The sequence below is a fragment of the Anas platyrhynchos genome, chromosome 2 (assembly GCF_047663525.1).
Source record: "Anas platyrhynchos isolate ZD024472 breed Pekin duck chromosome 2, IASCAAS_PekinDuck_T2T, whole genome shotgun sequence".
NCBI lineage: Eukaryota > Metazoa > Chordata > Aves > Anseriformes > Anatidae > Anas > Anas platyrhynchos.
The window spans coordinates 119,918,607-119,940,718 of NC_092588.1; the positions used below are offsets into that span (position 1 = coordinate 119,918,607).

General features: G+C 37.3%; 1 protein-coding gene across 1 annotated transcript in view; it reads right to left on the reverse strand.

Moving 5' to 3' along the window:
* Positions 1-22,112, reverse strand: part of UBE2E2 (ubiquitin conjugating enzyme E2 E2) — a 212,281-nt gene that overhangs the window by 51,062 nt on the left and 139,107 nt on the right. The gene's annotated exons all lie outside the window — the stretch shown is intronic.

The following is a 22,112-nucleotide window of genomic DNA, read 5'->3' on the forward strand; positions in this document are numbered from 1 at the left end:
TCACAAGAGGGCAAATATGACTGGAGCAACTGGCTATGAGTTACAGAAACATTCATCTTGTGGTTTCTGGTTCAATGCTGGCCTAGATGGCGTTTGTCCAAACTGTGAGTACTTGGAGGCTCTTTGGTGGTCTGTGAATATATATATATATATATATATATATATATATATATATATATATATTTTTTAACAAATCCACCTCTTAGTGGACAAATGTCTCATGTCTTAAGCATATTATTGCTGATTGCAACCTCTTTGGCAACTCTGCCTGGATGGAAGAAGAAACGCTCCTTGGCTGTGCGTACAACCTCGTGGTTGAGGCGCTGAGAAGGCTGTGGGAAAACGTGCCGTGCAGCTGCCTGTCTTTGCCAGCTATTCTCAGGGTATGTGGAAATGTGTCTGTACTAATCCCTGCAATGGTCAGTCGGGTACTCTTCACAAATACTGCATTGACTGTAATCGTTGACTGTAATAGTTTAAACAGAAAAAGGTCTTTTTTTTTTCTTTTTTTTTTTTTCCTCTAATGCAGAGGGAAGTTGCGGTGGAGACATTTAAAGCCTTTAAATATTTAAAGACTGTTTAAATAACTCGGCTATGATCAAAATCAGCAGTGGTTCACCTGCACTGTTTGTAATAATTTAGCAGAAATCTAGCTGTCTGAGAAAGATTTAAATATACAACTTTATGTATTAAGGGGAAAAAGTGTTTCTCTGTCAGATTGTATTGAATCACAACAGTGTGCATATGTATTCTCGTCACTGTTTCTGCACTTTTTCTGCTTTTGATGCCTTCAAAATAATCTTTTTTAAAATTAATATACTTGCCAATTGTATATTCTGGAAGGGAGAGCAGCTGTTTCTTCACAACTGTATGCATAGCCTTTTGAAGAAAATTTTGTTTATTAATAGTAATCTGTTTTTCCTAGCTTTGCAATTTCTTAGATAATAGGGTAAAACACAATTTTCCTTTCATGTTCTCTGCATAGTGAAGAGACAGATGTGGCTGCAAGAGACTACTTATGCTGAGGGCAAAACTTGGTACTGTATAATGTGACTTAATGACTAAAAAATGTGTATCATTTATAGATAGCATGTATTACCCAGCTAATATATTATTATGGTCAACGAGTACAATTCCCTGCCAGTCAGTAAAAGGATTTGGAATTAAATCTGCTTTTATTTTACTTGTTCAAGTAGACACACTGAAAGCAACCAAACTAACCACATGAGTAGCACAAATGGGACTTAGTTCTTGCTCTTGATCTTCTTCTAGACAGAAGCTCACATACAACAATATATAAATCAACTTAGAACATAGAACTGAGAGAAAGGAGGGAAAATCAAGAGGACTGCAGACAGGCTATTTTACAGCTGTATGGACATGTAAACACCTCCAGGAACTTCACTTAATAAGGCCAGCTACTTTCAGCTATCACTCCAAAGCCCATGACAATCTTTGCCTGAAAGCATTTCTTTCTCCCCCAGGCAGCACTATCAAGTCAGCGCAGTTCCCTTGAAACACATACATGCTGTATTTAAGGCCAAATGTATAGCATATGCAAGGCTGGAGCTGTGCTCTAAGGACAGCCACCCACCACTCAGCCACGCTAACAAATGTTCTCACGAAATGTAGCAAAAATGACCGGGAAAATGTCAGAACAGAGAAATTCCCTGTAGACTTTAACTGGTGTCAAGTGACACTGCTGTGTAACAGAGATGCCACAAGCTCCACATGCAGCTGATCTTGAATTACCTCAAGATAACGATGTACACAAAGAAACAGTCAACTCAGCAGTCTTTAATACCTGAAGCACCATTTCCCTCATGGGATACTTCAGACTTACTTTCTTCCTCCTTTTTCCTAAAAAGACCAATGTGATTTATATGTTCCTTTAAAGCACTGCTGTTGGCCAAACTAGGTGTATTCAACCACACGGCAGAGAAGACGTGAAAGTCAACTTGCCTGGAAAGCAAAGGCTCACCAGCACAAGATCAAGAGTTGACTCTCTTTCAGTAATGGCAGTAGCAAAACTCCCACTGACTTCACTGTGTTGAGATGCACAAACAAGAGCACTGGTGAGCCACCTGTAAGCACACACGATGTGCATGCAGTTGTGCTTTCAATTTTAAAATCTCCCATTTTAGTGTGTCTCATAAAAGAATCTTGCATGTGCAATTGTATATTCAAATTTGTGGTGACCTACTTTAATTTTTTTTCAGTTTACCACAGTAAAGTATATTCTAAAGTATATTCTAAAACTGTATTCTCAGTTTATAAAACAAAAACCACAAAGCTTCAAAGGCAAAAAGCCTCCTACCAAAGACAACTGGAACTAATGTAGCTGTGGAAAATCCAATGTACTAATAAGCAGGGGCAGAAGGAAACCTGCACAGACTTTGCAGCATCTCACTTCTGTTACACTGTGTGTCATCCTTTCATCAAAGGCGCTCAGATGCTCTGCATCCCTCCACTACAACAATGGTAAAATAGGCTTAAAACCAGCACAGGATTCTGGGCCTGTTAAATGTTGCAGTGATTCCTATGGGGTCTGCTAGGAGCACAAAGGGCAGCTGTTGCTTTAAACTTCTTCATTGCTTTATTTAATATTCAAATATGAAATTCATAAGCACAATTACAATGTATGTTTTAAGAGGGCTCTTGATGGTGAAGCTAAGGTAGAGAAACACAGCTGTGAAGCTGCTGGTTGAACAGCTTCCCTTCCACATGTTCCTAGGAACACTTCAGAGAGCTGATTCTCAAAATATCTGGGGCCAGATCAGTCCCAATGCAATAAAGGTGGGAGTGGATAACTGTGATGTGAAAAATGCATTGCATTCATCAAACACTTTCTCTCATTGTGTTTTCCAAGAAAGTTTTGGCCATTGTTAAGGGACAATTCTAGTATTTCCATGATCTCAAGAGGTGAAGGAAGAGGCACAGGAAGACTGCCAGGGCATGGAGGAGCTCCCACACTTGCTCCACAGTGATGCCAAAGCCCACCAAACCACCAGAGCCCCACCTGCAGCTGCCTGGGGGCCCTCTCCAAGAGGGGCATCCACCAGGGACAGGCACTACTGAAAGTAAGTTTTCTCTATTTAAAGAGTATCCCTATTTTCATTTGGATTTTTACACTTGTTTTCAGTTCATCAATCGCAGTGATTGTTGTGGACTCTAGGATGTAAATCTTTACAATTAAAAAAATTGCAATGCTTGAATATTTTCTCCAGAGAGGTAAAAAGTTATACTGAATAGCACTAGAAATGAGAAAAAGAAACTAAAAGGAAGGTAAGAAGACTGGCCTCAAGGTAAACTTTCTTTTATTTATTTTGGTGTGTATTTTTTAAAACTTGTCAATTTATCTATGCCAATCCAGTGCTCTGGCTTGCTGCAATACCAGTAAATAAACTACTCAAATAGAAACAATGCCAAAAAATCCTATACCCTTTCAGAAACTCACCCTACTTCTCAGCCACCTCTTCCTCAAGAGTCCTGAGCAAAGAAATACTGTTTCTGATGAAAATCAGAAAACTGAGATCCTGTCAAACTGACAGGTGAACTAAATTTATGTTCCTTAAAAACATGATTGTGTGATTGAACGGGGCTCACAGATGTGAGTGGCCAGCCACCTCTTTGGATGTGACCGCAAATACTCCATTTAAATACAGGATGATAATATTTACAAATACAAATTAGACACAGCATGTATTTCAAAATCTGTCTGCCATTGTCCAGAGGTTTTTGTGGTAAACAAAACAGTATAAACAGTGGGAAGTAGCAGTGGCTTAATTTTTTTTTATTTTTTTTTGCAAATGAGCTAGTATTAGCAACATCAACAGCTACTACTGTTGGAGAATTTATCTAAAACTTTGTAGCACTCAGAAGCCCATATATCTTATTGTGTAAATAATTTTATGCCTGAAATTTCATGTACTTCCAAAAAATGACAGGGCAGATTTAGTGCAAGATAGATAACACTACCATAAATACAATTTCAATTTGTGATTACCAATTTAGACAAATTAGGATTTCCCAACAATGTTAATCAAAAGTTTTGTATTGAAGCATCTCTTGTCTAAGAAATTGGTGACTTTTTTTTCATCTTTTTTCATCTGTTTCCCTGTAATAGCCACAAGTATTTTTCATTTGTGGGCTATAAAACATTATAGTTATTCATTACATATGGCATTGGCATACTTGTTATAGCTATCTAGTGTACATTTCAATACCAAAATACATTTCTCAGTTTAATATACTACTAATGAATCAAATAAAATTCAAGTGGTTTGGGGCTTCAGCTGACACTTTAACTTATTACCCCCATAATCACATCAGGAGTAGAAGTGGCCTTGTAAGTCTTACTGCACGCTCAGGCAACTGTAGTGAAACTCACTATAATATTCTCTAGTAATTTATCACTCTGGGGTTTAAAACTACTTCCAAATTTTAGAAAATATATTTACATGCCTAATAATATCATTTTTCCAGGGAGTTTCTGTTACATTAGCAAACATCAATGCCCAAGAATAAACATCCAAAAAATAGACATGCAAATATAAATCCAAAATTACTTCATCATTTTAAAGAAAAGACTTTGTTTCTTTAAAACATTTCTTGTCAGTTCACCTCATCAGAAACTGAACCAGAAGCCCCTGACCAGAGAGCAGCGGCATGTAGCCTTTTCCTTCCTTGCTGAATAGATTTTCAAACACTTCAACAACCCATGGTCAGAGAGCAGCTCCTCATTCATTCAATAGCATTACGTATAGAGAGACATGCTAAAGAGAAAGGAGCATGGTTCTGAGCACTACCCAGTCCCTTCCCATGGGCTTCCAACTACTGCTGAGGAGAAGGCCTGGGTTCCAAGTGTTACGGAATAATGCTATAAAGCTGCCTCTCCACAATCACATGTACCACACCTTGCAGTCATTGCTCTTCAGTATGTAAGACCTAATAGCATGTTGCTGCAAATACTTGCTTGTGGGTGATGCCAATGAAAATATTCACAATACTCTAAAGACGAGTCATTAATTATCTTCAGACCTTACAAAATGTTAGGACCTAGAACCAAAAATATATATGGATGTGAATGTTTTTTTTGCCCAGAAAGCTACTTAAGGATGAGAGCTTTGTAGGATGTACGCTTCCAAGCTGCAGTTTGCGGTTTTTGACAGCTAAGTGAGAAGTCTGATTTCAGCAACTGAAATACATTATTTTATCACATTATTTTTTCAGCCAGTACACTACCAATACTAATAAGAAAGGTCTATCCCATTCTGTTGGGCAGTGAATAAACTCAATTACCCAAGGGTAGAATATTTCAGAACAAGTCCTAAGAGACTCATGTTGGATTTTCAGGGGGTTTTATTGTCAGTTTTTGTGGGTATGGAACATGAGATTAGTACCCACAGCAGGCAGAGAGCACAAGGCTTGTTATCGGTTCAGCAAGAATGCTACGATCAGGTTTTCATCTGTTCAGCAGAAGTTCACAAACAGGACATCCCGTGTCGAACATCTGCATCTGCTGTACTGCGTGGGAAACACGTTCGAGGGAACGGGGTGAAGGGACCTAACAGCTTTGCTACAATACTTTGGCATGCTAGTGGCTGCCTGTTGTAATTGACTTTTTGCTATAGAAACAGGCTCAGCCTCATTGCAATACATCCTGCAGGGAGAGGAAAATGAGAAAACAGACTGTGGTACCTCTAATGAGCAGAATACTTCTGCCCATTTTCACTGGTTATAAGGAATCTATTTATTCTAAGATGGGTGAGCAAAATCTCTGTCAACGGGTAGAATAAACACTACTTAGAGTGGAACCATTTGTAATACGCTTTAATTGGCAATTTTCCCTTAATGAATAATATAACATCTCTCATATGAGGATTCTGCAGCTCTGTGATTTTTTGTCCCTGTATTAGAGATATGAAAACTGATGCACAGAATACATTTCCTTAATAACAGAGCTTAGAATAATACTACCTTTATATCAGGGAGATCACACTTGTCTATAGCAATGCAATCAGAGCAGAAAGTAAATGTAAGACCCCCATATAGTTAAAATCAACATCTTTTCTTCAGAACAGATGACAATATAAAATATAAATTAAAAGTAAGTCTACAAAAATTTACGGAAAAAAAAATATTTTGAAGAGTATAAGATACCTGACTGTTTAGAAACAGTGTTTACACTTAATTTTTTTATTTATTTTATTTTTTTCCCTGCATGAAGGTATGGTAAGAGGTTGAGTCAAAAAAAGAGGTGTTACTTAGGATTTTTGTAGTCTACACAGTAGCTTGTAAGACAATGGCCAGACAGACGATACCAAAATGTCAATAAGGCTGTCTTTCAAGGGGACACCTAAAGGAGTTCTGCACAAATTTAATCTGCTCCAGAGAAAACACAACCTGAAGTGATGAAGTCCACTCCCACAGAAAACTGCCGGGTGTTGATAAGGAGAGTTTCATTGCTAGCTCTAGTGCACAGTTTATGGTAACAGGAAGGTCTCGAACGAAGAAAGTTTTAACTCTGAAGTTATCTTTAAAAAGGGCTTTTATATACTCTGTTCTTCCCATTTAAATTGAACAGTACCTATCATATATGCTGTCACTCTATATTCAAAAATAACAGGACAATCACAGTACATGAGGTTCAATGGGCATACACACATTTCCAAGATTTCATTTTCACTAGAATGAACACCTACTCCTCTGCATGTTCCCCAGCGTGTTCTTATCAGAATATATACACTATCAAGAGTTTATGCGTACCAGCTAGAGCTGCTTGCAGCAGAATGAAAAAAAAAAGTTTCTAATACATATGTATGTAAAAACCCTCTCATAAATCAAAGTAATGGGCCCAACATTGTCATGATGCAATTCACTGACTCCACTGGAGTGGTACTAGCTTACTTAAGAATTAAATTTAGCTCACTAAGATTATTAGAAAAACAAAAGACTGTGGAAATAATCTTTGGAAATCATGAAAGTGAATTGCGTAAAATTACAGAGGTGTAAAAGTCTAAATACAAGTGAAAAATAGTTATTCAAAACTCTGTATGGGCAACAAGACCACCATTATCAGTATATCACATGATGAAACATAGCACACATACACTACCACAAAACAAAGAATAAAATAATTCCTTGAAATTCAATGCAGAAGACATTTTCCCCTTAGAGAAAACTTTATGATAGGCTTGCTGTCTTCAGACAAGACAACAGAAAGAAAGGGAATGAAAAAGTAAAAAAGGGAATGAAGTAGGTAAAATTTCTGCATCTCTAAACGTTATTGAGATTTAGAAAATGAAAATGTTGCATTACAAGATGAGGAAAGAGACACAGCTGCTCAAAGTCGGTCAACTCACTTATCTATGTCTCAGAAAATACATTGGGTCTGCACTTTGTCAGTCTGCAGAAAGTAAAGGAGACTCTTCTGACCTCATAAATGTGCGAGAAATGGATTGTGCACTGATGTATTCAGCTCATGATATACTTGGCACCATCTAATCTGTTTCTCACAGACCCAGACACATCTACCCTACAGAATCACATACATCTACCCTGAGGGTAATTTCTATGGAATTTCTCAAAGTCAAGAGGAAAAAGCATTAATTAAGCAATAGGTGTGTCACAGTGGTGTGATGTTGATTCTGGGCTAATTGCCTGACACAGCTGAATATGGTGACCACTGAACATTACTATCCTGGCTCTTCTGTGGCTCTGGACACAGAAGAGATAAATTATAACGAGGCAGAACTTCTCAAAACATGTTGGCAAAGTCACATTAAAAAGCTATGAAGAAATGATCTCTTCAAAACTTGTTTATGGCCTAGAGGTTTCAGTCAGTTTCCCAAATGGTTTGCTATCCAGATAACCACTAGAATTTGTAATAGGAGCATCTAAAGAGAATGTTATGTCTAGACATAGAAGGAGTGAATTTGTCCTGGCATTATATTTTGACAGTCATCAAAATTAACTTCTGACAGAAGGTATGTGAATTGGAAATAAGGTGTTTATTCACTAGGCTAAACAAGATTTTGCAGTATCAAATTCATTCATTCTTACCTAAGTTTGTGTGTTTGCAAGATCTGTGTATGGATTGTGTGACTGGACTAGACAGTAGAAAGAATTTACTGTTCTTCATATTACGTTAACGTTATTAAAGACATGCATGTGGAAGAAAACCCTCTTATATTTTTCAGTCTGAAGTTTTTAACACTAAAACCTCTCTTAATTTACCTGGCCATTTGAGAAATACAATCATGTTGTTCTGTATCAGATCAACATCCGCATCCAGTGACATTGAGGCAAATATATCAAACCTGTTGCTATGGAGTAGTAGTTTCCTGCATGAATTGTTTCTAGAATCAGTACAACAATTTTGTACTTTTTGTATACGTGACATCTTCAGAAGTGATGTAACCCCAGAATCATTTTGAGATCAGCTGGCTTTCTGTATCCTGATGACTTTCTTTAAATAAGTATCAGTATGGCCAATTGGCTCTACTACATTAGTGCAACCTCTAGAGTAAGCAGATGCTTTGACAGCTACCCTTTTAAGCAAAAAGAGAAGGCTGTAAGAGAAGAGGCACCTGTTTCTTATTTAACATTTCTCATTACCTCTTCAGTGGTTTCTGCTTGCTGACAAGCACACAACCTATGCATCAGCAGCTAGAATTACCTATTTGTTGCAAGTGTGTATTTGCTGACTTAATGTGTTCAGCATTTGTCACATACACAGAGGACTTGACAAATACAATCTTCTTGTCCTTACTTAATAATTTTCTGGAGCAAGAAATGACTCAGGTCATGATTCTTTCTTACTGAAGTTGTTCCTTACTATGGTTTTGTGCCAAAAAACAGCTCACAGCTATTTCCCTTTTCTAACATACAAAGTCAAAGTAAATTTCCAGCTGGCAAATGAAATGCAATGTTGATGAGGAATGCAATATATTTAACATTTAACCTTTTAACATTTGACCTTTAAAGCACAAAAAATATTGCATTTGAAATATAGTAAGTTTGTCACTTATCCACATAGCCATATCAAATCAGGGAATGCAGTTGTCAGAGCTGATTAATGCTGACTTTGCAGTTTCATGATTTTTCTATGTGTTTCTCATAGTCTTAACTCTGTGAAAGAACATTGACAAACACTTGACTTCTAGATATGTTCTCCTTTTAGACCACTATCCTCTTGTGGAATTATCTTACATATATTCCAATCATATTGTGTTTAACTAAGATTTCTGATTTTACCTTCAAACCGACAATGTGTATAAAAGCAAACATCTGAGAACTTGACATTGAAATACTCTCTAAATCCTACCAGTTTCATACTATTGATAATTGCTGTGCCAAAAGTCATCATACTCTGAACTTCTTTCATTCTATTTGGAAACTCATCCTCTAACATACGAGTTCTAGAAACAGATTTTTTTTTCATTGTGCTGATACTAACTAACATGCTCATACACTGTCTATTGGGTGTCTAATAACAGAAGCACAAACAAGTGAAACACTGAATATGAGTACCATTCAATCACTTAAAATGGGTTCATTTCCTCATTCTATGAAAGTGTGAACTCAAATTCAAACTCACAGTGAGGAAGACATGTTCAGACCTTATGCTTCACAGATTACAGCACCAGTGAGCAATTCCTAGGGCTTTCTGCCTAGATCTAAGGGAAGCATAAAGGCATGCAAGAGGGGAAAGGGGAAAGAGTTCTGGTGCGCAGAAGTTCTCCAGCTCTTCCTCTTGTGTTACAGGCTCACATTTGAAACATAGGGATTACAGTGATACAAAACAGTTGCAAAATTTCTCTTGCAAGGGCTGATTAGCAACAGGTAGAAGATTATTACTGCTGAATACATGCAAGTTGGTGGCACAGGCTCCTGATAAAGTGTTTCAAGCTTGGAACATTTTCTGGGATTAAGAATTTCCCTTTAGAGATTAAAAACATTCACCATTTGTCACAGTCCTGCTTTCAACAAAACTGGAAGTAACTTTGTATTCATTTCTAAATTCTTTACAAATATAATTTTGCATTTTCCATAATTGAATGCACAAATGTGGTTACCAGCAGAGGGGGTATAGCTCAACCATTACTCTTCCTAGAACAGGCTGTCACAACTGATGACAATGTGAAGAACAAGAGGAAAACAGGAAAGCTGTGCAAATTTATATGCCTTTAGAGAGAGGACCTGAAAGGGGATAAGTGCTTCTGGAACACAAAAGGAAAAAAAGCAGTAGGAAAGTTATTTTCAAGTTTCTGACCTAACTGGACAGAAAAATAAGCCAAAAAAAATAAAAAAAAAGGCAGACCAAATAACAAGCATCTTCAATTGATTTCAGACTGAAACCTCCTTGTGTTAAATACTTTATCTCAACAGTCTACATATCCTACTACTTTTGAAAAAAATAAATTTCACGTTAAAAATTCCAGGAATAAACCCAAGCATCATGTAATTCAAAGAGTTTCTGCATTAGAACAAAATAAGATGTTGATGTATTTTCCTTGCAAAATGATGGGTAAAAAATATAATACCGTTATGTGAGTCCAATCTAGTTGAACTGTAACAGTTGCTCAACACTGCTGTATCCCCATTGCTAGAATCAAATTCTGATGAGGAAAACGTCCTCCTAGAAAATGGAGTCCACCACAATGACAGACTAAAGACACTGTTTTAGATTACAGAATTCCTGGCTGCTATCAAAAAAACAGTAACCAGCAAAAGGAAAAATTTCAGATTTCCAAAACATGTTCCAAGAATGTTGACAAATATACACGCTGTAGTTAAGAAGAAAATTCAGTCTCAAACTATCAAACTGATCTCCCATTTGAGACGCCTCTGTTTTTGAGTAACTATGTTAGACATTTTTATGTGAAAACCTCACAAATACCTTTGAGGCCAAGGTGTGGTTGACCAGCAGTTCCAAAATTAGTCTGTTAGGTCATGATTCAAGAAAGCTTTTTAATAACTGCTTAATTACTAACCCAAACGCATATGTTTTACTCTGATCTTCAAAGTCAGACTCCGGAAACAGTGGCGTCCAACACAGGAAATACTTTTTGAGTTCACTCCAGTCCAGTGGGTGAAGTATGTATTACAAAGCCTGCCCAGAAGGCCACCTGATCAATTTTGAGTTCTGCAGGAGCTTTATAACGCTTCACAGAAATACCCATATTTTTTTATCCTCCGACTGTGGGTAGTTTAAGATAAAAAACCCTGCTACAACATTTTAGAAAGTTAAAAGTCTTTGGTATAGACCAGAGCAATTTATGTTTAAAAGGCATAATACCCTGATGCTATATGTCAAACCATTCCTATACTGTAAAGGTGAAATGAATTCTAGTGTTGAGTCTCACAGCCCATGGACTCAAATGGAATGACAAGTGGGTAATTGAGGAGAATTGGAGCTTAGTTGTGGCCAGTCAAGTGGTATGAAGGAAAACAGTATTACTAGGTAACTATGGACATTTGTTCTACCCACACAAATGTGGGGGCTTTATATATATCAATTTCACTTTTATGTGTTAAAGAAACAATTCTAGGTATACCTGTACTAACTCATTTCCTGTATCTTCACTAATGACTTACAAGGCAAGACCAAGGGATAGGTTTTCCAACAGGCCACCTGCGCACAGGACAACTTTCAACCAGAGTGACCCAACGTACTTCGACACCATTTTATCTATAGAAGGAAGTCATTGCCCAGTGTACGCTGCACATCCATGACAGCTGAAGGCTTATAAAACTCAAGTCTACCTTATCCTCAGGGAAGCCAGAGGAAAAAAGAAAAAGGAAAGAAAGAAATAAACGGGAGGCAACTCTACAGTAAAGAAAAGAATTCTTTATTTTCTCCCGCTAGGCTGAACAGACATAAGCCCTGACTGAGTGACTCTCTTAATCCCCCCAGTTGCTGCATTTTCCTTTTAATCTTTTGTAATTGCAATACTCTCAGACAGTCCTTCTTGCCTCTAGTAGACTGTGCCTTGCAGCTCACATCCTAACCAGAAGATCAAATTCAAAGGCCGAAGGCCGCATGACAGCCAGCAAAAGGTCACAGAGTTTTCTGGACCTTAAATGTATACCCATATTAAATTATTTTCAAGTGCCAGGAGGCTAATTCTGTAATTAATGGAAGGCCTGACATTAAATGAGTTAATTTTGCTCTCCTCACTGTGGGTAACATCTAAATTTGAAATTTCCTCTCAAATTGTTAATTGATTTTTCTAATACAGACCATAATTCTCCCAAGTGAGGGAAGCTGAACAGAAGTGTGTTCGTTGCCCAGGAACGCTGCTGCCTAACAAATTCTGGTGGTCATCTCCAAATGGAGGAACATCCGCATCTGCTGGAACTAAAGTGATGGAGAGAACTGTGGGAGGCTTGCTGCAAAAGGCTTGCATGACAATTTTGGGAAAAAGATGGACTTCTTCTGAAGTTTCACTCATAATACTTTCGTTGGGGGTAACCCATTCAAAGGACATGTTCTGGCTTTGCAGTCCCTGGCTGTATTTATACTGGTCTGGAGTGAAATTCAATAGATCTGGGTTCAGTTCCTGACTGCCACAAGTTCCTGGGCAATCACACAGGGCAGCAAAGTCAATTCATTTCACTTGTTCTCATTTCTCCAGTTGTAAAATGAGGATATGACGCTCCTTTTTCCTTTCTTTTTTTTCTTTTTTTTTTTTTTTTTCTCCTAAGGAGAAAAAATATCCTGAGAAAATATTTTACAATGAGAAACTGAAATGCCAAGTTAATACAATTTCAGAAGAAAAAAATCCTCTTAATTCATTGTGGGAAACAAAATAAATCAATATGTATGTATTTTCCAGTGAAACTACTTGGTTTATAGAAAAAATATTTTCAGTCAAAAAAAAAAGAAAAAATAACAAACAGCAAATCACACCCAATTCTGTTCACTTAGGATTAGCCACAAATTCAAGGATTTGAAAAAGTAAATCTGAAATCTTGACTTAGACTTTGTCATATACCCAGTCTGAAGTTTCATGAATAACTTCACCTTATTTACTGCTACTGAGAGCAGTAGTCCTACCCTTCCCGCTCTCTGTGGCTGTGTGCTCCAGCTCCCTTGTTTGTGCTGGCATCAGTGCTTGGGCAGCTGTGCAGCTGGTCCGAAAAGTAATCTGACAAAAAAAAATAATAAAAGAAATAAAAAAGAAAAATGATTTTCTTCAGCTGAAGCAGCTCCCTGAATTGACAAGCCTGGTGCTGGCATGGAGAGAGGGAGCAATGAACGGCTGAAGGATAAAGCAGAGGGAGGGACAACCTCCTTCAGTGATCCCGGGGATTTAAATAGGCTTAAATCCATCATGAAACCACTTCCTCAGTCTTATTACCACTGGCCATAGGATCTGTCTATATCCTTGGTTGGGGGAGACCATCTTCACACACACAGAACGCTAACAAGTTACTTCCCACAGATGTGCAAACACTGGAAATGCAAAGTTATTCAAGACAATTTGGCCTGGAATAAAGCAGAGGTAAGTGCCATTGCATTTACCATGGGACAGACTGGCATCAGTCAGTCACCACTACATCGTACCTGCTGAACTTATGGCCATTTTAGTAATACAACTTTCTATTTAGAAGAAAATACATGATAACTCAGTATCTCCCACACAATGTGGGAAAAATATCTTCTTGCAGTAATTAATTAAAGTAATGTAGTAATAGGGAAAATGCAACAACAACAAGAACAAAATCCCAACTGAATAAATTAGAAAAAAGGAAAATGTTTTGAGTCCATACAAAATATTTTGTCCAGGGAAACATTCTAGGAATTTAGTAGGAATCTAAATATTCCTATGAAGAATTCCACAGTATTACAATTACAGTATTCCTAGCGGTTTTTCCTTCTACGAGTCTTTGACAGAATACTGATTTCAATACAAATACTAACATCGTCAGGACAGCCCCATCCTTCATTTGAAAAAGACCTTCTTTTCCTAAAATTCAATTTTCATATTACATGTTTGATCCTAGATAAAAGTGTTTATTATTTCTCAGACACTGATGAGAACTTAAAAAAGAGTCTCTAGTGGAATTAACAGCATATTCTTTGCAGATTTAGAAAATATTTTGCAACAGAACTGTTGTAGAAGTGGAATGTCATTTCATTGAAAGTCAAAACATAATTCAGTAATATCCACAACTTTAATTTTTAATGATGTCAATACCACGTTGGTACTTCAGTCTTATGTTGATTATATTTCTAATATGCTTTTATGAGCAGCTCAAAAAATAAGAGAGTAAGACAAATGTCTTCATGTGATTTAAAAACACCAACAACTGAAATGAATCTTCAGCACAGTCATGCTTAAATCAATTAAATAGATCCAGATCGTAGGAAAATTCTCTAATTATACTTCAATTATTACCCAAGCTTTAAAAAAAGGCAGAAAGAGAAAGAAAGAAAAAAGCTGAGAGTTATCAGGTGCCTCATCTTCCCTGTTATTACTTAGTACATGCAATGTTAAAAGACATCATATGTTAAAAGACACCAGTAATGAGTTCTTCATTTATGCCAAGTGAGCCCATCATTTTCTGATGATGAAAGCATTTCTCTGAGCAGTAACACTTACTTAAATAGAAATATTCACAATCTTCCTCTCTGGCTAATTAAAAGCACTCTGTCTGATTAAACATGAATCTGAACAATGTTTTCCATCCCCATCCCTGCCTATTCCATCACAAATCAGTGCTCTTGAGTGAGTTGGGTCTCTTGTTTTAAGTACTGTCCCCACACTAATTTTATTTTTATTATTTTAAGAGTTCTTAAAAACATTAGCTCAAGTGAAACATGGTTTGGTGTTCGCACAAAGACTTTTAACACGTTTGCCAGCTCATTGTTTCTAACTCTTCAATGATGACCACTTCCATGAAGTAGAATGGATAACATTTTTTCTGGTCACATGGGCCATTTGTTCACTGGGAGGAAATTAGCTGACTCCCTCCACACCATGTGAGTTCTTCTTCATAGCCTCTTGCCATGCAGCTGTTTTGGTACATCAGGTAGAACTTCCCTGGAATTAGTAGTAGCTGGAAGACTATGCTTTAAACATAGAAAATTTAGGATTAGAAAAAAAAAGACCCTGTCCCAACATCATAGTATGTATCAGAATAGGGCTGAGGAAACGCAGTTGAATTAACATACTATCTATACCTTTCCCACTTTTATAATATGAATTTAGTTGGTTACTTTATCTGTACAGAAAAACCAGCCACACTACCCCTCAAATCCCAGTATTGCTATTTAAACTATCAACAAACCAACCTTTAAAAATTTTCTCTTGGCTAGAAGAGTTTGTAAACACTTCTGAGAATCAGGATACATTCTCCCAATGTAAAACCAAAAAAGTTTTTAAAAACGTTGCCTTTTTTTTTTTCCTAAATATTACTACTGTAATTACTGAAATGGATTACCCCCCCCCCCAAAAAAAAAAAAATTAAAAAAATAGCCAGAATAAGTCATTGGTGTACCCTTTGTATTATTACACCAGTTACTGTTACAGTTATAGTAGGATGAAAAATCTATTAATTAATTCACCAAAAAATTAGGCATGCAGTATATTTTCAAAGGAAGCCTTAGTCCATGTGAAGCAGACCATATGGTCAATTTAGCTCTCTGCAAAAGGAGAGTCTGAAGATCATGGCCTGCTAATGAAATCTTTTTTAGTGTTGCCTGTGGAGCTCCTGTCCATATTATGCAGCTTGAGAGATGACTGAGACCCATATCCAAGAAATATGATAATTATTACTTTTCATAAAAGACAGAAAGCAGGGCTATAAGATTACTTTCTAAAATGCCTCCAGCTATCTGAATTAGGAGTTACACCCTTTCAAGGGCAGAAGGTGCCATTTCACAGTACCAAGGCTGGGAGGGAAATACAGGAATTTAAAGCAAAATAGCAGCTTCTCTTTTTTGAATTTGCAGCCTAAAAAGTTTCAGGTAATTGTACAACTAACAGACCATGTTTAATCTTTGAAAATACATTTCACAGATCAAACACAGAAGCTGTAAATTACCAGTAATGACAGCAATCTTTTCATTTGACTATCAGTATATCAAACCACAAACTCACTGAACACAATAATAACCTGAAGATAGGAATCTAAGGAGACTCAGACTGTGTATTTATTTGGTTCTCAGGTACACTGTAAAGCTGGAAGAGAAAAATATGTTTGGTTTTCTCAGCAATAATATAGATATAAAAAGAGGTTTATGAAAGAGCTAAAAGACCGAGTGCCAAAAAAATTACATTTCCCAAAGATTGCAGGTACAGTGCCAAGCCCCCAGTCCTACAAAAGAGCATTTTGTGCTCTAATGCCCATGCTAAGGTAAGAGCTGAGGGTGGTTTCAGCCTGGCTACCAAGACCAGTGGGAGCAGCCCAAAGGCCAATATCTTTTGAGGTCCAACTCACTCTTCCTGACTGATCACAAACCCAAAGAATGGGACCACGAGAAATGCTAAGGCAAGGAGCTCTGGGCAACCAGCTGTGTCTTCTGTACCACAGGGAGCACATATGGGGCTGTTACTGTTATTTAAAACTTCAGGGATGAGCTGGGTTTCTGGGGAAGTTTTCTGGCATCATTTTTATGCCTGGGAGTCTGGCAGTATCTACCTGAACTTCTTCCTGTACAATGAATTCACTCATTATACGACACTATTTTGGTACAGAGACACTTCTGCTTGGAAGACTCAGTGAGCATACAGCTGTAGGGCTTTATTGCTACCTGCAGCGCTGTAGTTTCTTTGTGAAAGTGAAAAACTACACAAATGTAAGGAACCTCTGTATCAGCATAAGTGAACTAGATGGCAGTGATGGTTTTAAATACATGTAGGGATTTAATTAAAGTGACAACATCTTATAATGTAAATAAGGCAAAATCAATCAATGATAATCAGGGGTAATTTATATTGTAACAAAAATAATAAAAACAGGCAGTAAAACCAGGTGCTATTTCAATTACAACCACTCCTGTTTTTCCTGACAGTGAAACACTTTGTACAAATACTGCACTTTCAGTGCTCAGTGTTAGTCTACAAGGGAGAATCAAAACCATACAACAATCAGATTTTATTCTTTCCTCCTTTCCCTCTCCCATGTAGTATTTTTGTGAAAGTGGTATTCTCTAAAATTGTTTCACGCTCACCAGAGTCCACATTTGGAATCTGCACATCACATCTTTTTTTAAGTCATGACTGCTGTCACTTTGTTTGCATCTTTAACACGTCTGCAATGTCTACGTTATTATCCGGCTGAACACCATATCCTTTTTTAATGGACAGGCTAACTTCCCTCTTGACTGTTTTTCATGTTATGGTATACACAGTGTCATGTACAGCTTGTGGCTAGTTTGTCACTGAGTGAGTGGGGATGTTTTCTGTAACAGCAGGGGATTAGCATGTGGTTGGCATTAAATGTGCGAAGGGATTTGGGCTCCGCCATACCGAGGGGTACTGCTTCTCATGCTAAATGCTTGGCATCCAGAGTGAGCTGATCCTGACTGGGTTCAGTGCCTGAGGTCCCTGCCCCTGGGAGAGTGAGATGCCTCGGAAAGGAATTCAGAGCAGACAGTAAGGCTGAGCTGGGAGCTGTTGAAACTGGCCAAGAGAAACACTGAGAGAAGGGTGTGCCTTAAATTCCTCTCCTTTTGCGAGCTTAGGTATCTTTTTATGGCCTGCAAGGCAGAGCCCATGTCAGACAGGGTTTCAAGCCCTAGATCCACCCTAACTTGCTTAGGTGCTTTGCTTCTTCCTTTGAAAACCAAAGCGAAAAAAAAAAAATAAAATAAAAAATGTGCCTCCTCTTCAAACAGAGTTGTACTGTCACTATACATGTGTGAGGACATACGGAGCCCTGGTTTAATCCATTTCTTAACCTGATGTGGTTCAAACCCAGACACTTCACTTCCCAGAACACTCCAGCACTCTTATACTGGGGAAAAACAGGGATGGGCAAGGGGAAGGGGTCACTGGCCCCTTTCTTTGTACATTGTGCCAGTGCTGCAATGAAGTTATCCAGGAATCTTCCACTCATAAAGTGTTCTTCTCAGTTCACAGCCCTCTGCCCAGGATTATGTCTGTATCTTACTCAATGACATGTGAAAGTAAAAAAGACTGAGTTAAAACAAATGCTAGCTTACAGTAGTATACTGCATTTGACAAAAGTTTTCTTAGAGTATATTACCCGTTCCTCTCGTATTATTACTCCCTCACTGTGTGACAGTCTCTTGAGGTTCTTCACACTTCTTTTTAAATTTCAGGGACACGCTGCTTAACAATGGCATTCAATTAGTTCTCCACTTAATAAATAACTGCATATAATTGAATATCTTTGTAAGTATTAAACACAGAACACGCTCATTGTTAAAATTTAAGATCTTTAGCTATATGCTTACAGCCAATGAATGGCATTGTTCATGTTAAAATAAAATCAAGGGATTATAATTCAAAATGCTTATGTTTGGAAAGGATCATTTGCAATTTAAGAAAACAGATAATTTACAAAGTTTTAAATAAAATACATGATTGCATTGTTCTAACCACTGAAGGGCTGAACAAAAGGCTTCTGCTTTCTTATCAGTATCAATTATGGCATGAGTATGAATAATAGGAATTGTGATTGGATCATTACTAACCATTTCTGCATAAATTTCTAGTTTCACTTCTCCAATATAACATTTTCATAAAAGATAAAATTATAATTCTTCTAAATGCCATTAAAAAAAAAAAAAGCAAAAAAAAAAAAAAGCACAGAGCTTGATCTGTGGCAATTATTATGCAGAAGATGTAAATGATCTCTCTACCCCAAGTAGTTACAGCTGGTAACATGCTTGGATCACATTTCCTAGCCATTGCCCTCCATGCAGAGGGCCTTCAATTCAGTTTTGATGAAGTCAAAATTGGGATGAAATCTTTCTTCTGCGGTCTCCTAAGGAAGTCTTCATTATGCTTGCAAGACAGTCAGAAGCCAGGGACTTCGTCTTGTGGGAGGGCAGGAATGGTGGTGGTACACAAGTGTAAGACACAACCAGGCCCGGGCACTGCAGCCCATTAGCGTATGGACTGAGGGAAGAGCAATCAATCCTGTGTTAATTACGGAGACTGTTCAGCAGCTAGCATTTCTTTTGTCTGGAAGGTGACTTGAAATGGTGACAGCAAAAGATGATTACAACATAAAGACTACACATTTCCATACCCTTCTAATGTAGGCCTTAGTTTGGACCAGGAAAAAGATGAGACTGAAAGAATCTTGCCTTAAAGCATATAATAATCAATCATCCAGAAAAAATAATAATATAAAAAATGTTTGATTATATGTATTGAGTTACTTAAGTGCTCTTTGAAGGCAGGTAAGATGAAACATATGTTTAAATATGTCAAACGTTCAAGGAACATTTTAAACGCCTACTGTACACAGAGACGTTTTAAGTAATGGGCTCATGGAACTGAAGACTCGGGCCCTAATTTTAAAGTGGGGTACAGAAAAGCTGGACTCCAGACTTCATAAATCATTCCACATTTGGGTTTATGGGGACCAGGGACTGTGGCACAGACACATTTCTACATTTTCAAGCAAATTTTTTTTCTGAAAGTTATTTAACATAAGTAGTAACCTGGCACAGTAAGAGAAGATGCAGCACACAGCAGAAAGCAACGTAAAGACCACATTTGATAACGATTTTCCTCCATGCTTGTGCAGTTCTCTCTCTAAGGATCATCTTTTGTGAGGTTTTCATTAGGAGAGTCTAGACTGGTAATAAAACAGGCCTTCAGTTTTTCTGTTCACTGATGTTTATAATTTTTGTCAGGTATCAGAGGGACTACTGATGCATTTAACTCATTAAAAGAAATTTAATGAAGGACAACTGTAAACAACTGCTGTAAACCTTTCATGGGACCCTGGAAAGTAGGGGGCACAGAGATTTATCAGCGTCTTACTTGTGTAGGCATCTTTATTTGAATAAGACTAAGTGAAGCATAAAAGAAAGACTTGCAAGTCAAAACTTTTGTGGTATTATTGCATGAATGAGTTTTTTCTAATATATATATAAAAAGTGACAAATGTAAGCCAGGTTTCCTGCTTTACTCAACTGAAAACAAAAATTTTCATGGTTACTTCATCACCTTCCAAACAGAATTTTATCTGAAAGCTCATATAGGGCAAGGAAAAAAAATGATTATGGAGAGATGTTTTACAGTCCTGTTTTACAACACAGTGAGGACACCAGAAAGAATGACTAATGATCACAATAATTGCATAAGCAAACACACAGATAATCAGTCAAGTTTGCAGATAAATCAGTATGGCTTTCCTAGGGAGTTAGCTGTTTCAAAAGCTCGAAAGACAGCAGATGGCTTTAGACCTGTCTACCAAATGTATAGTTTAAATATAACCTACTTATTGTACCCTTCGTTTAGGTCTATCTGCTATGGGAGCTTGATGGGATTTCCCTTGAACAACCAGAGGGACGCAGGGCCTTATTTTCCAGAGTGCTGCCCCATGTGTCTGTGCCGCATGCTGTAACTCCAAATGAAACAACCACTTCCTGAGCTTCCTGAGTTCAGCCGTCCTGTACAATGTTTGACTGATGTTCAACTTCTGAGCACTGCTTCCCTTTTGTCTTACCAGGCTTGTGTGATTTTATGCAGACTTGCTCATTTGTACTGCTGCCTTCTTGTAGAACTACTTTTGCTGAATATTATGAGCTGCTGCTACGCAAACTGGGAGGACACCCTATATGATACTGCTTCCCACTACTTTCTGTGTACACTTCCGAGATTACAGCCAAGCTGCCAAATGTTGTATTCAGAAGCCTACATGCAGAGCTTTTTCCAACTGTAAACATTCACTCCTTCCAGGAACTTGTAACAGTATTGGCTTCATAAAAACACATTTTTTCAAAACAATTACTTAAAACGCTATTTTACAGAATCATGGAATTACAGTATTTTACACATTGCTGTGGCCATTATCATCCTGCTGTATGAAGGTGTAATAAAAGCTCCATGCCACAGTGCATCAGGACCCCGTTGGCATGTAGGGGAACACATGCATGTTGTCATCTGCTTTTTTACCAGTTTTTCCTCAATGGTCAGCTCAGTGCTAACCAGGGGTCGCAATAAATTTTTTTGGGTGAATTTGTAGAATTCGTTTATTTGTCAGACCATTCTTTCTTTAGTGAAGGTAATGCAAAAAAAAAAATCCATGTTTCTTTAAAACTTTTTGTTTTCTTTAATAGTTCTTACTCATCTTAAGAACTGAACCTTCTCATCACTTTTTTTTTTTTTTTTTTTTAAATAGCCATTTTTCCTGTAACTTTTTTACTGAAATACTCAATAAATATTTAAGTGCCAGCATGAAGTGGATTATTGTTAACATGTTGCAGGAAAATTGCACAGTGCTAACGCTTGCAATAAAAATAAGCAGAACGCCCACTGTTAATACACTGTAGTTAAGTGTATTAGCTGTTTTCAAAAGCATTAACTCCCACACAAATAGCAATGCTATTTTGTCCAATATATTATTATCAGACAGAGAAAATCAGTTGGGGACTATCTAAAGCCTTTATGCCTGTATGTATTAAAACAAAATTGTTTCACAAAATTAGGAAATTGTGTGGGGACAGCACTTAAGATTTTACAAGGTGTAAACAAATAATAATAATAATAGATTATGAAATTACACACTAGTCCTACAAATGACTCTTCCCTGTTCCCTACCCAATATTCAAAATCATTGAAAAAAAATCTTATTTTCCCCACACCTCTCACTTTTCATTGTATTTTCTGTCTCATTAGCTGGTGAGTCTTCATAAATTTTGAGCTCTTGCACTTTTCTGTTCACTGAAGCAGGAAAATTAATATTGTATAAAAATGATATATAAAAAGATGCAATTGTTAATGATCTTAATGTGGAAGCGCTTCACAAATTTACTGATTATCCTTTTGTTTCTACTTCCTGTCCATGTGTCTCACCAGTGACATCATGAAAATAATAATAATTTGCACCCAGATTCTCAAAGTGGTTTGCAAATATTAATTAATTGCAAACTTAATTAAGCCTTTGAGACAGAT